This window comes from Aquila chrysaetos, chromosome 1 (genome assembly GCF_900496995.4).
Source record: "Aquila chrysaetos chrysaetos chromosome 1, bAquChr1.4, whole genome shotgun sequence".
In the NCBI taxonomy this organism is placed as follows: Eukaryota; Metazoa; Chordata; class Aves; order Accipitriformes; family Accipitridae; genus Aquila; species Aquila chrysaetos.
Genome location: NC_044004.1, coordinates 77,739,655 through 77,754,166, shown reverse-complemented (window position 1 = coordinate 77,754,166; position 14,512 = coordinate 77,739,655). Strand labels below are relative to the sequence as shown.

The window sequence follows — 14,512 nt, the reverse complement described above, 5'->3', positions numbered from 1 at the left end:
GGTAATAAAGAAGGTACATATTGGGGAACAATGTGTTCCTCTGCATGCTCTAGGCTTTTGACTACTGTTGAGGCAGCAAGTGTTTGCCTGGCAGCGGGGCTGGAAGAAAGTGGGGCAAGACTCTTGGGAATGACCTACACCAGTCGCTGTGGTTCAATGAACACCTATGTTGCCAATTTGCCTACCATCTTCTACTCAAAGCGGTATTTACTTTTTTTTTTTTTTAATTTAAAAGACCTCATTTATATTAATTTCAAACAGATTAAAGACAGAACTGGATGGATTTAAAGATGTTCATGTAAAAGTGGGATCAGCAATGGGGTTCATACAGACATTGCCCATTCTTTTAACACCATGTGTTAACTCATGTGAAGGTAACGCCTGTTAACCATCCCATGTGACAATTTAATGATGGAGTCTCTTTCAGTCAGCTAATTCTGAAAATACTGTGTCTTCACTGACAAGGTAGGATGACACAAGCTTGCCTCCTGCCTTAGTGAAGCTGAAGTCCTAGATGCTTTTTAGAATTATTATAGGTGATCTAGATAGTGCTGCCTATATTTAAAGCTGTCCAACTCTTTGTCAAATGGTTCAGTTATAGGGATCTTTATACATTACGATTCTTTGACCATTGAGACCATTGCCTACTTCAAGCTTTCTTCATGTCAGCAAAAACACCACTTCTGTGTTGTTCAGGACAAAACTAACAGAGGAATGATCTCTTTCCCCACTGGTTGGTTTTGCCCATACTGATACTGTTTTGGGTTTTTTTACTGTGGTTTGGTTGAGCAGCTCTGTCACCCCTTGTACACTAGAGAAGGGGCTTCAAACTTTTGTTACGTGTGTACCTTTTGTTATCTTTGTGAAAGATTTGTCCAGATTTGGGCAGATTTTACTTCTAGTAAACGTTGATTTCTACATGTATGCTAGAGGCTTGATGGAGGTGGCAGCTAAATGAAACAGTTGTCATTGGGTGTGATCTATTCTGGCATTGCTGTCATTTTGGTTTTCTCACCCATATTGCTCAGAGGGCTGAAAGTTGAGAGTGGGGCACCCGGAGGTGTAGAAGAGTGGAGAGCAATGGCATCCATGTAGCTGGGTATCAAGTGGCTAAACAAATTGGAGAGAACTGATGTAGAAGTTGATACTGGTAAAATCAAGCAGATGGATCTTGTAACTGGTACATTAAATGTCATATAGAATCTAGATTTCTCTGTATACTTATGAAATCAAAACAGAGCTGTGAAACCCAAAGGCACAATATATTCTTCATTTTCTTCTGGTGAGTGGCCCACCTAATGGACTGCTACTGCTTTATTAGCTCAAGTGGTAGATGTCTGTACTGATATTTCACATAAAAATCTGTATTATTCCACACGGTGGAGGGTTTTTCTACTGTGTTTCCTTTTCTAAGAAGTCAAATGAGGAAAATTCCCATAAATGTTGTACTGTTCATAATAGGAAAGTTTTTCCTTTCTCATCATATAAAGTAAGCTGGGTAATTCTGGAAAATGTTGACCTAGTTCTTTCATGTACAAAACAAAAAAGAGAAGAAAAAAGCACAGAAATGAACAATACAGTTGATTCCATATGGATCTCCTTTTGCATTTTTATATATAAAATAGCATTATAGGCAATAGTAAATAGACTTCTAATGTGCTAGGGATTTAGCCTCAGGTATTTGGCTAGCTTCCCAAGTCCTGCTTCTAATGCTGTGTCAAACTACACAAGGATAACCCGTCATTGTATGTTATGTGTAGATGATAGTAAAGACTTCAGGGTAACATGTTTAGACAGTAGGAAAGGTTGGGCATATTCCCTGGAGGAGTTCTACTATGTGCTTATCAGAGGAATTTAAGAATAGACATTGTTACACTGTTCATCTTTCAGATTAATTTTCATTTATGGTTATATAGATCAGGTCTTATGTACCAAACTGGTACATAACTTTTATGAATTTCTGTGCTAAGAGGCAAACCATGTTAATGTGGAATAACTTGGAAGAATTTTTTTTCCAGCAAAATATTAGCAAATAGTTTCCATGCTATTATCAATTATTATCAAGAATAATTTCTAAAATCATCTGACCTTGGCTAGCCTGGATAGATAAAGCTAGAATTTTTAACCATTCCTATTTCTAGAAAGCCGACAGCTTAATTTTGTTCCCTTTGTAGTTCCCTTTAACATGGAAAAGACTTGATGCAGTTTCTTTATCTCACCTAAAGTTGTCGAAGTGTAGTCGAGATATCCAGAGCCATCTGACTGAAGAAAAACAGGCTTCATTTTCCTCTTATGTCAGATAACTTCCTGAAGATGCTTCTGTGGTAAAAAAAAGTAAGATCAGTTTTTCGTATGAATAATCAACATTTCTGATTCAGAAATGAGGGTTTTCTTTACTAACCACTTGGACTTTTTACATGAGATACCTAGTTCACTGGAAGTAGTACTTTGGTTTGGAAATGCTGTTACTGTGCTTGCTAGGTACTGTAGCTGAGGTGCTTCACCCCTCTGCTCTTGGCCAGCACTGGGTGTCCCCAGAGCCTGCGCGCAGGGGCCACGCAGCTGGCAGCTGCCCCACGGCACCGTGCAGCGGCAGGGACAGCCGCGTGCATCCCAAGGGACACGGCTCGGCTGGGGTGCCCGCAGAATGTGTTTCCACCAAAGTTTACGATGTCCAAGCAGAAACTCCAGGGAGGCACCACATAACCGTTTCTGAGTCTTTTACTTGCTTTTCTGACCCAAAAGTTCTTACCCTGAAGTCTTTCCCAGAAAACGGACGCAAAAGTCTGGGCAACTCTGGCTGCTGGTGTTTGTTTCTATTCGCTATCAAACTGCAGTGCTGATTATGGCAGATCCTTTCAAGAGCTGCTCGTGTGCTTGAATCCTATTGACATCTTTGGCTCTTTTGACGCATCTTAATGAAAAATATTCTCTCTCTGCTTTCTTCTTTTTGGCCTTTTCTGTTCTCTTCTTGCTCTTCTTTTTTTCCCACTTTTCTCTTGTTCCTTCCTCCATGGTCTGGCTCCAACTCCAGGTGCTTTTCTTCTGTGGTAGAAACAGTTAGTGCTGGTTTACATTTTAGCTGCAATTCCCCGGTAAGGAAGCTCTTTAACCTGGGCTTTAATCCCCTGGGGCAGAATAGAGCCGTCTGTAATCCTCGTGCGTTGATCACAGTGAGTTAGAGATAATTTCCGAATTCTGGAATTCCCTGCTGGCCAAAAGGACTCAATGACAGGATAATGAGTAAGATTCAACCACCCAAGTTTTAGGATTTTGAGGTTATATAAACTTGCTGATTCATATCATGGAAAAGCCACTGGCCACTGTTTAATTTCTGGGACTAGCCTCTGCTGCTCTAAGTATTAGCAAAGTGCCAGAGACGACAGTGGAGCTACGCTGGTTTACAACGTCAGGCTGGGGCTCTTATGTCTTAATAAGTGTATCTGTACATAGTTACAGTGATTCTCCCTTCAGTAGACTCATCAGTGAAGAATTTGGGAAGGTAATGGAAGTGTACTATGAATAATAATCTGAAGCAAGCTCTGAAAAATAAAACCCTCTGTAGTCTAATTCATAGAACTGAGCAATCAGCACTCTAGTTGAGCTCAATGCATACAAACACGGTATTGCACATGTGAGTAATATATAAGCTATATATATTATTAAATCTCATATTAAAATGATGGCTGCTATAGAAGAAGAGGTTTTGTCTTCAAAAAAATATGTGCATGACCCAGTTTCCTACTGGAAGAGTGAAAATTGTAGAGATTAACAGCTACTTTTCTACTTTATACTTTAATAAATGTTGCCTGAGTGATATTCTCCCATCAGTTATAAATGGTATTTGAATAGCTTTTTTCTGAATTAATTCTCAGATTTTTAGAGTGTACTGTTAAATCAAACCACCATTTAGAGAGATTTTTAAAAAGTGGAGTGGGTATTTTAAGAGTGTTAGAAAACAGGATTTGGAAGTCTGTTCAGGTCTTCAATTCCATGGTTTTCTCTAAATATTTTACAGCTGTTTGTAGCCTTTTGTAACTGATTTTCATTAGTTTTATTGCCTCAGTCCATTACTGCCAAGTTCGATGTAGACTCCCGCGTACGCGAGGTGGATTTGGTGCAGGCAGCGAGTCTGTGCGAGGGCCGTGTCAGTCCAGTTCCTGCCTATGGCTCCTAGTGGGACCACTCATTAAACTCTCCTAGGAGCACTGCGGAATAAACTGCATCTATGTTACCTTTCAAATAATGTATTGTAATTAACGTAAAATGACTCACAGAGAATAATTTTCTCTGATAATCGTACCATTATTTAACAATAATTCCTGTGGGTTTACTTTTAAGTAACTTCATGTGAGGACTGTATGTGCCCCCAGGTACTGTTTAAAAGCTAGTTGGGTAATTAAACATTTTTGCTGTAATTGTTACCTCTTACAGCTGCTTCACTGAAATTCACAAGAATGAAAACCTGAAGAAAAAACAGCAGGAAATACGTAATAGAAAAAAAAATATCTTTCAGGACATTCCAATAGTCTGTCTTAATTTAAAAGAAAGTACAAATAGGAAGTTAAAGGAATTGTTTCTGATGCAACTTGCAGTGTGTCGAGTTTCATTTCAGCAATATGAATAGTAACATCAGCTGTATTATGATAATTTATCATCCCTTTAGTTAGTATATAGTAGTTAATCGAAATTTAAAAGACATTTTATTCCAGGTTTATCAAGTCATAATTCAAAAAAAGTGAGAAGTAGTCCTTCATTTTGATAAATTCAGTATAGTTATGTGGTGATTATTGTAAAGATGGTGGAAAAATTGTTTCTTGCTGTTTTACTTTGAGTAGGGTAGATTTTGCCAGTGGATCAGACCATTTCTGCTTACATTGTCTATATTACTGTCTGCATGGTTCTCTAAGCAGTGGTGTTTATATTACATTATAACAATCTCAAATCCAGTTCTTAGAAAATGGATTATTTAGGGCATTTATAGTCTGAGTTCAAGAAAAAAAGGTGAATAATTGAGACAAGCACCAGTCTCTTCATGGAGATGCGTCGACATGGTCTTTTGTCAAATTAAAGTATTTTCATTTTGAATACGCTGGCAAAATCTGTTTTCTGGGTGTATGTTATCTACTTCCAATATGTATTTTACCTGAAACTGGCCCTTTCTTTGTGAAGGAAATGTCAGATGTGATACTGAAATCTCAACTAAAAAAATAATTGGAAAAACTTTTGGGACTCGGCCATTAGCCATTCTATTCCTGTGCTCAGCAAATGCTTCAAAGTCCATACTTTTAAAGTTCCATACTTGATTTAAAAGGACATACAAGGGCATAGCTGCAATTAAGAGTACTCCTCCAGTCCCTGTGCCTAGCCCCTCTCCATCTCCTTTGTTAAAAATACCTGCAATCTAATGTAGATCTGCACAGACAACATGCGGTGGGTTAAATGTCCCGTTCCACAGGTGGGCTCTGACCGGACTGTGCACCGTGCGAAGGTGACGTGTGCCCAGCTACGGCCATGAGAGCCTGCTTGAACACAGCACAGGGTCAGAGCTCTACATCATCCGATGACTGAACTGGCCACTGAAGTAAGAGGACATCTTATTAATATTACCTACTCTGAAGGAGCAAAATCACTTTTGGGGGAGTTCTGTGATACCCTCCTGTGGTGCAGAGTATCATAATTATTCTACTACCCTTCCCATGGCTTGGAATTTACTATTAGGAAATAAAATTAAAAGGCCCAACTGGCTGCATTGCATTTGGAGCACGGTACCTCTCGCTGCTTTCCCAGGTGCAGGCTTTTGTATTAGATCACCTTTGTCCCGTCCCTCCCAGAGGCTTGGGAGGGACGTACCCTTTAGCTTTTCTCTCCTCCGGTCGTCGCTTTTCTGTCATGTCGGCACAGGCAGGGAAGGCAGGGACATGGCTTGATTCCGTTCAGCCTGGCATAAACCATTCAGGTTTATGGATGCGGAACTGAGAAGAGCTCCTCTTGGGCAGGAGGAGGGAAATGGATGTTTTATGATGAAATCCGAGCAATATATAAACAGGTGAAGCCTGGTGTTCGAGAGGACGCTTAAGAGCTCTTTGAACTTCGGCAGATAAATGTTTTCTTCTCTTTGGTTAACAGCATTTGCAGGCGGAGGGCCAGGACCAGGATTGCTCACCCAGTGAAGCCCTGCAATTATGTACTGTAGCCGAGAAGTCATAGTTGCATCGAAATCTGACAGTCATAATCCCCAACTCTGTCTGGGGAACAATTTATTTCAGCTTATGTTTTAATTATCTTCATTTCTGTGTTTAAAAAGTGGGTTTTGATTCATTGTCAGCACCCTTTGCGTCAGAAATTACAGCACCAAGAAATTTCTAGTAATTCCTGTAGAAAAGCAAAGTGTTTCCTGTGTTCTGAATTGAAAAAATGGTAGAAGTGCAGATAACGATTCAAAGAGTAACTGCTGGGAATGTCATCATGTGCTGTGCATATATATAGAGGAACCTTCTCTCCAGAAATCTTCTTAGTATGTTGTTTAGTTGTGAAGTTTCAAGAAGCGGAGCTTCTGCCATTCAGTGTAGAAAGGTGCTCCATAGCCAAGTACGTTTTTGCTGCCTGGAAGTCTACAGTAAAATGGTGTCATAACTAGCCCAAGTTCTAGCAGTGCCAGGCTTTTCAAAATTTGGAAGGGAGGTCCAGTCCTTTGAAAAAGAAGACGAAGAAAAGAAACCCTTTCCTTCATTTGAGTCAAATATCTTACGAATAGATTTCAGCAGTTGCATGTTAGTCCGATCCATCTTCACACATCAAGTGTATTTCAAGAATAGGGAGGCCTCCCAGAATGGTATTTCACTATTTTTTAGTTGTGACCCTGTTTTTCTCTAGGAATCCCACTTCTGTCAGGCTTACAATTTCAGGTATCATGACTGTGGCCTTAGTTTTTGGAAACACTGATAAAGTTCCTTTTTCTCCTAACTTCCTTCTTTCTTTGTTTGGGTCCCCATCCCCACATGCCCTCAGGATGCTCAATGTTTTGTGCATGTCCTGACTACTGTACAGTAGGGCCCCATCCCCATTAAACGGAGTTCCTCATGGGTGGGTGGCATCTTGTGAGTACACTGTGGTCTGTGTCAGAAACTAAATTTAGACCAACATGCTTCAGTCCTGATGGTATCTGGTGTGTGAGAAACTAAAAATGGGGTCGCTTAGGTAAGTGATAGCAGCCAAGAAAGGACTTTAATCTTCAGTTTAGGTCCAGTGTTTTCCCTTTAAGTCCATAGAGGGCATTTGTTTTGAGGGTGCATTTGCTTTAATGTAGTGTTTACCCAAAGTATCTTTGCATAGGCTAAGCCGGTGACAGTGACAGTTCTTAACTGGGATTTGGTTTGTGCCAGGTCTGGGTTTTGGGGACATGTGCAAGCCTTCAGGGAACACCCAGGCAATTCGCCCAGCTTCTGCGATTGTTTTGTTTCTGGTGCTTGTCATGAGAGGAGCTGAATTTCCTGGCATAGACTTCCCATAGACTAATTTCTGCATGCATATGCTATTGGTACCAAAAGATTGTATCTTTGCATCCCCAGAAAGAATCTGAAACTCTGATTTTTCCATCAGAGCAGCTTGAGTAAAATGAAATTCTCTGATCCTGCATATTCTGGCCTTCAGCCAAAGCATGGCTTTATGGATTCAGAAACTTGAAGAATGAATATAATTTTCAAAGCTAAAGAATATGTGAGAGGAAATTTCAGTAGTTCTGAAGCTCTTACTGTTAGAAATGTAGGTACTAACATGAAGTAGGATTTTTTTTTTTTTCCTTAGGTTCCTTTGATAAATCCTAACCCTAGAGCTCAAGAGTTGTCCATATTCAAAGGGCAACCATTCATATTTTCTCTTTGTTAGAGGGCAGCTTTGAGTACTGATGTCTCTGTGAAGTTAGAATAATCTAAACTTAAAATGTCTCGATACAGTTCCTGCAATTTGCAAATGCTTTGGGAAATCCAGATCAATAGAAAATAGACATAGGTGTCTCCTTACAAGCCACATTGCCCTTGGGCAACTTCAAGCTCTGGGCACATTATTCCTAGACTGCATCCTGAACTGTGCTATTGTCTGTCTTAAATGATACGTTGCATGCCTACATGACATCTTGAGAGTATTACTACGGAAGGACAGATGGAGTAATCAAATTGTTATGTTAAATTGACTACAGTTCAAATCTATTTCTAAACAGTGATTAGAGCCCAAGATAAACCTAGTAGTTCAAAGTGACTCCCAAGCAACTCACTTAATAAGCTTTCAGGATCAAACACTGCTAAATTCTGGGAAGACCTTAGCTATGAACACGGAAGATATTTCCTGTTTCCGCTTTGCAAATGAGCAATAACTCACCAGTGAAGTTTGGTAGGAAAAACACAATGCTTCTTTTAAATGATGGTGCAGTCAAGTATTTTTTCTGCTTGGCTAATACGTTACAGTTCCCCAGTGCTGAAGAGTGGGATTCTGTGACACTGGCAACAGGATGGGTCTGAAATGGCTTCTCACTATATTAGCTGAGAAAATGTACAGCTTGGGTATGGTAATAACTTAAGTATTTATGTTTTGAAATTACTGAAGGTTTCCAAAATTTGCATTCCATAAGGAGAGTAGGCTTGTTCAGTTAGGAGGCTCACACCTATTTGGACACCTGTAAACTGAAGAAGAGTAAAACTCCCCCAACACTTAACAAGAAAGCCTATCTGAAGAGCAAATTTACCTCAGGAGCTCAGCATGGCTTGTTTTCCTCCTTTCTGCCTGACAGCTTCATAGCTGGCACAATAAATGCAGCTTTCCAGGCATTCAAGTATTAATAAATCATAGCTGGTTTATATATGTAAAAGTTGTCAAAATTATGCAAATTAATTCTTCAAACATACCCTTTCAGGGGGAAAAAAACAATTTCTATAAATTACACCACAAGTAAATGCAGTATAAAAAGAGAAAAGAGATACACTGATGACCTTATCACAGAAGCATAAACAAGTGTTTAAAAGGTGATAGGAAAACACTTAGCAGCATACATTTATACACTTCAGGAGGCCCACTAAGGTGAAAACAAATCTTTATAACAGAAAAGTAAGAAATTAAGCAATGGTAATACTAAACAGCTGAGCAGTGCAATAGTCTATCAATCTTGGCAAATAAATGATCTATAAGTAGATATCCTCATAAAGCTCACAGCATAAAGGGAAGGACTTGATACAAAAGCAAAAACCAGGGAAAGCTATAAATGAATACAGTCCCAGAAAATGAAAAAAGCCATTGGTAAAAATAACTGAATTTTTTAAGTATGGAGTCAGTAGAAAAAATGTGATTGGGGAGGAAAAAAAAAGGCAAAAAAAAAGAAGAGGAGAAATTAAAGATGGCCTGAACTACTGTAATAATTAGCGTGATGCTGTGCTTTTTTTGTTGGTAGAAAAGTCCTCTCCTGTGCTGTTTCAGGCAGAATGAAGGGATCAGTTGAAGTTCAGTAGAACAGAAGATCATGTGCTGATCAGATTTATCCGCACCATAACTCAACAAAACACTCATTTGAAACAGCTCCCCCAATGTTCTATAACCTAAATTATACTTATAGATTTAAAGATAATATTTGGCTGTGTCCATCAGGATGGAGCCTGTAACATCTTGAAATGACAGGGTATGTTAAGAGAAGTAATTGCCTCATCAAGACTTTAGATCAAGGTGCAGCTTACTTGATTGAAGTACACATTAGCAGGATGAATACTCCTTTATGCAGACAATGGTATCAAGTAGAGGTGCAATCTTTCACCTCTCCTGTTTGGAGCCACTGTTCATTTAAGTGGGAAAGAGTGGGAGAGAAAAAGTTGACTCAGATAGAACATGCATTATGTTACTTAACAGAAACCACAGCTAGGTTGTTTTCCAGGTAACCTAGATCCAACAGACACTCATGCACAAAAGAAAGGGAAAAAAAAAGAAGGTAAGTTAAAAAACAAATAGACATAATGAGAACCACAGTAATTTTTTCCTGCGATAATGTGATACAAAAACAAGCTATACGCAAACCAGACGTCTTCACATTGCATGGCAGTAAGGTGTGAACGAACAGGATGTGCAGAAAGAGAGAGTGTAATATATCAGCGAGACAACAGCTGCATTTACCAGCATAAAGAAGATTTAGGTGTTGATAATCCACAATTTAAAACCGATCTATGAGTCTTCCACTGAAATTTTGTTTCCACCTTAACAGTTGGATGTGAAAGCTGGAAATCCACCAACGGTACAGACAGATGTCTAAAAGCTTTTGAAAGTAAATGCCTCGGGGAAATAGTAGGTATTAAATGGAATGAATTTATAACAAATACTGAGATTCGTCAGGGAGTTGAACAAGACTTAATCTCCTAAATTATCCAGAAATGAAGATGGAAATATCTAGGATATGTGGTAAGAATGAAGCCAGATCTGATGCCAGACTGTCTGCCATGGCAGGAATGCCTTCAGGCTGACTGTAGAACATGTAAAAGGGGCTGACCAAAATAATTCCTCCATTGAAAAGTGCTTGGAGATGGAAACATTACCAGTGACTTCACAAAGCTGGGGACAGTCAAGGAGAAAGTCAGATGGGCAATGATCAGCAGAGTCTCACATATGTTTCAAGGAAATCTTGGCAGTGTAGGGAAAAAAATGTGAGTTGGGTGGCACCAAAGGTTTTAATCTAATATTTCATGTCTATTAGGGGCTATAAACACTTGGCAGACCTGTAAAATGATTTCAGGACGTTTATCAGCACCGCTCCAGGCCTAATGATTAGAAAGTACATATTTTAATCCCAGAGTCCAAGCTCTATCTGTCACTTGCAACTGGCAGCTGCAGTAAGCCCTGTAATTTATGTAAACTCAGCACCACCCACAAGTTTCTAAGATCAACACACAAAGTGGTTTCTGCTGGTATGAGGGAGAAAACCACCAGGTTGTCTTCCTGCATCCGGGTGGAGGAAGTCAGTGATTGTCTGCTTGCAATAATAAGAGAAGGCATGTCTGCCGGGGCCTTTTCTTCAAGCAGAGTATCTTGGCTTCTGACCCAGCCAGTGCACCACTGTTCTTAATTAGCCTGTGTCTTGACTATATTAATATCCTGGCATGTAGCTATCTGGGATTTTATAATCAAGCATGCATTTCTTCGGTATTACCCGCACTTTCTCAATCTCTGGAACTGTCACCTGCGCTGTTACGCCGGTGGCATCCTTGGTGACCACATCTGGCTGTTCCCAAAAAGTCGTCTTCCCCGATATGCTTGTCTGGCCCCAGAAAGGCTCCTTAGCTGCGTGGCCGTGTTTTAAAGACTCACGTTGCGTGTCTACTGCTAGATGTCCTACATCTAGCAGATGCTGCTTAGAGGCTTCTTTCCTACTGTATATACTTACCTGTTTCTTTTTTTTTTCCTCCTCAATTTATAACTAAAAATGGATTAGGAGTGCATTTTTTGAAAGGGGGAGAGGGCTTCGTTGGTGTTCGGACATGTGGGCTGCTGGGTAGTGAGTTAAAAACCTATACTGTGTCTTCTGGTTGTTGCTATACCAAAATCCCATGGTTGGGATTCAGAGGCCTGAACAGAGGCATCCTGTGCTATTTGTTCTGCTCAGCGGGCTCCTGCCTGGCCACCAGCTATCCCCTTGGCAGGGAGAAAGCCTCATTGGTAATACCTGCCAGCCTCAGGGAGACATCCAAGATACCTTAGCCGGTCTCAAATGGTATTGGCAACTGCATTGTACCCAGTATGTCTTAGTTACGAAAGGGGCAGGAGGGCTGTACCTCCCAAAGAGAGGGGTTTAAGACAGGATTTGTTTGTTTCACGCCCTGTCTTTTAGGAATATAAGCCTCAAGACAGATTTTAAAAAGACGAGATCATGTTGGTTTCCAATTTCAAGTACAAATGAGTGATATTTCTTATGTCGTGACTTTATTCGCTCTACGAGTTGAATGACTTTTCCTTTAGCTTACAGTTATTGTGACCAGTATCTACTTCATTGCTTCAAATGGTCTTCCAGAGCCATGGTAGTAAAATAAGATCTTTCAAATAATGAAAACCAGAAACTACTTTTTTTCTGCCACAGTGTTGGCTGTAACGACGGAAAGTCATTGATTTCCTTTTGAAACTGTTTCTGGATTGTTTCCTTGATGTTGCCTACCTCTCTGCCGATCTCTTCTTTCTTTAGAAGCAGCTTGTTTCACATACCTGGTTTGTTCCATCAACATTTCTTTTACACTTTGTTTATCTGTAGTTTGTTAGACAGGTCTGAAAGTTTGGTCACAAGCCAGGTAAAGTCATCAAGATTTTTGTGGTAGGGTAATCACTGAAGTAACCAGGTGTAAGCAATACAGAAACTGATATGACAAAAGGTTATATAAAAACGATCATGCAGCTTTACAAATACATCTTCTTGTGTGCGGCATGTTTTTACCGCTGTTTGTCACACACTGAAGTGTTCAGTCTCGAGAACTGTTTAGAGCATGTCTTCTTAATGAATCCTATGAAAACGGAATGTAGGAGATGAAAAGCTGTTACAAGGCAGGTCCTGATGGAGCTGACCTGCTGTGGATTTTTGTCATTTGAGGCTAAGTTGTCTCTCTGAAAAGAATTTCATCCCATGCTGGTAATTTAATCAGTCAGAGCAATGGTAATATAAAGGCATAGCTTATATATGGAAAATGTTGTATTATGTGGTAGATCATTGTTACAGCATTCGAAAGCTTCTGAGGAGAATTGTAATATTTTGGCAGGAGTTCAAAATTCTCTTTCCTACAAGGAACAGGTTTGGTGGTTTTTTTTTTCCTCTAACATGTCATTTTGAGGTTACATGGTAACATCTGTCAGAGCTATGCTAACCTCTGTCATCCAGCTGTTATAATTGTGGTATTTTCCTTCCTTTTCCTTCTCTTTCCTCTCCTTTCTGCTTTCTCTTTCTCCTCCCTCAGAAAAAAAAAAAAAAAAAAAAACAACAAAAACCACCTCCTTTTATACTGAAACTTCAGGTGGAATGAAGTGGTTATAAAAGCATCTGTCAACACAGGAATAGTTTGCCAAGCCAAGTATTTGGGTTGGAAGTCATGCCTTCCCAACTGCTTGAAAACAGGAAGTATCTCTGTTAAGTGATGGATAGCTCTACTTTGCTGAGAGGAAGAAAAGGCTTTTTTTCTTTTTTTTTTTTTCCCCCCCTTTCTTTTTCTTTTTTGCCTCTGGGCTAGTAAATGAGTTCTGCAGTTGTTCCATGTATGTAAAGAAAGACTCCTGCAAAAATGTGTATATCAGTGCACATGTTTGTGTGTGTGTGTGTATGTGTGTGTGTGTGTGTGTGTGTGTATGAATATACAAACTAAAAAAAAAAAAACCCCAAAACCAACAATCCACTTTGTACATGATCGGTCCCTGTCAGAAGCCAGCCCAGGCACATCTTATCCCAGTGATTCCTGTAAAGCTCTCAAAATCTGTCAGAAACAGCCTGCAGGATTGCAACGGCTCCTGGGTGATTAATTGCCAAAAGAGTCTGGTTCCAGGTTCCATTACATGTAATTGTTATCTTTTCTAAAGGGGTTCTTTTATTAAACCCCCACCCCCCAAAAAAGAGGGAAAAGAAAAAAAAGAACTGACATTCCTGAGGTTTTGCGCCTCTTAGACAGGAGCAGGGAGGACTCTCTTATGTAAACATACGCTGACGAGGGTGTGTTATGTTGTTTATTAGCTGATGATAGATATTTTTTTTTCTTCAGTTAATTTTAACTTTACTAAAAATCATTTTATTAGAAATGGGGAAGGAAGAGCTGCATAGCATTTAGAGGAGAAGAGGGGGAGTTCCAGTGCCTTCTCCACATCAAAACCTCTCTGTGAGACCCAGCAAGTGGCAAAGGACTACATCACTCCTGCTCCTTACCAAAATTGCAGGAAAAGAGCGAAAAATTGGGACATCCTCCATCTGTACGCCACTGCAGTAAGACTGCTCAGATTGGACATGGGGACAGAACAAGATCTTCTGTCTGAAATCCCCCTTGCAAAGGAAGCCAGCGCCGCAGCCCTGAGCCGAGACTCAGCCGCTCAGCACGGGTGCAAGGAGAGAGCGGCGCAGCTGCAGCCTGAACATGTAGAGAAAGAAAGGTCAGGCGCTGTTTTTTACACAGTCTGTGACTTGAAAACATGTGTTTGAGTGTCCTGAAAATATGGGCAGATTGTGTAGAATCTGCTATAAATTGCTTCAGTTTTTTCTGAGACCATATTCACAAAGCAGGGGTGAGGAAAGCCTGATTCCCTGTCGGTGCCTCCATGTCTTTGAATACACGTAAGAGGCTTGATTTGGAGCTGAATTTCTGTGGTGCCAAATTGGAATATCTGGAATTGTATCAGTAGGGTCGCTTGGATTTGCACTGCTTTTACTGCATTGAAAATGTGCTGTGATACTGACAGGTTTAGACTTTTATAGATGGAGGCCTGGGCAAAGCTTGGCTCCCAGTGAGCGCTGCAGTAATTTGTGCCA

At 40.1% G+C, this 14,512-nt stretch overlaps 1 protein-coding gene across 4 annotated transcripts in view; it reads left to right on the top strand.

The window, feature by feature from the left end:
* SPATA5 (spermatogenesis associated 5) overlaps positions 1-14,512 on the top strand; it is a 231,720-nt gene that overhangs the window by 142,949 nt on the left and 74,259 nt on the right. Inside the window, exon 15 of one of the 4 annotated variants that reach the window (XR_005933346.1) lies at positions 5,459-5,584. The exons of the other annotated variants lie outside the window; for them this stretch is intronic. The gene's annotated coding sequence lies outside the window, so the exon portion shown is untranslated. The remainder of the gene's footprint in view (positions 1-5,458; positions 5,585-14,512) is intronic. 4 annotated transcript variants of the gene reach the window in all.